Genomic DNA, 1065 nt, shown 5'->3' with positions numbered 1-1065 from the left:
TATTGTCGAGCACGAGCACGTGAAACGTTCTTTGAGAATTATAGCGTTGTTATAGAGCGACTGTTGAAATTAAGTGTATCGGTAAAAGTTGTATTCGGAAAGAATAAACCAGTTTTATTTATGAAAGGACTTGTGTCGCTAAAGTTTCGTTGGAACGAACAAACGGAGACGTAACAAATTGGTGTCATAAAGTGGAATAAAAAAAAGAAGAAAAGAGAAGATGGAAACGAGAAGCGGCAAATCAAACTACAGCTTAGCAGATTTGATGGCAGCAATACAAGAACAGCAAAAGACACAAGAAGAACGAGAAAGTAAACAAGAAGAGAGACAACAGCAGTTGCAAGAAAACCTGCAACAATGGCAGCTCGAACAGCAAAATAAACAAGAGAGATTACAGCAATTGTTAAAGGAAAACTAAAAGAAACAAGAAGAAAGATTACAGCAGTGGCAAGAAAATCTACAACAATGGCAGCTCGAACAGCGAAGCGAAATAAACAAGAGAGACTACAGCAGTTGTTGGAGGAGAAAGAAAATAAACAAGAAGAGAAATTACAGCAGTTGTTGGAGGAGAAAGAAAATAAACAAGAAGAGAAATTACAGCAGTTCTTGGAGGAAAAAGAAAAGAAACAAGAAGAGAGACTACAGCAGTGGCAACTGGAACAAGAAAAGAAACAAGAAGTACAAACGGAAAACATTAGTAAATTTAAAAGCGAATTAGATACGTTAAAGGATGATTTATTGTCTTTTACACAAGGAGGACACATCAACCATCGACTTAATCAGCCCCAGACAATAGCAAGCCCCTTCCTGACCCCGCACCTAAACCCTAATGCAGACATATTCAGTCCCGTTAGAAGCCACATCCCAGATATGAATGTCAGTACTAGGAGTGATCCAGTACGAAGGAAGCCACAGGAATTCGATGGGAAAGCACCGTGGAAAGCATATAGAGCACAATTTGAGCTACTGGCAGAGATGAACCGATGGACAGAGGAGCACAAAGCTGTATATCTGGCAGCGGGCTTGAAGGGGCATCCACGGGAAATACTTGGACAGTTGACGGCA

The sequence above is a fragment of the Limulus polyphemus genome, unplaced genomic scaffold, assembly GCF_000517525.1.
Source record: "Limulus polyphemus unplaced genomic scaffold, Limulus_polyphemus-2.1.2 Scaffold3606, whole genome shotgun sequence".
Taxonomy (NCBI): domain Eukaryota; kingdom Metazoa; phylum Arthropoda; class Merostomata; order Xiphosura; family Limulidae; genus Limulus; species Limulus polyphemus.
Note: the sequence above shows the minus strand (reverse complement) of the source record.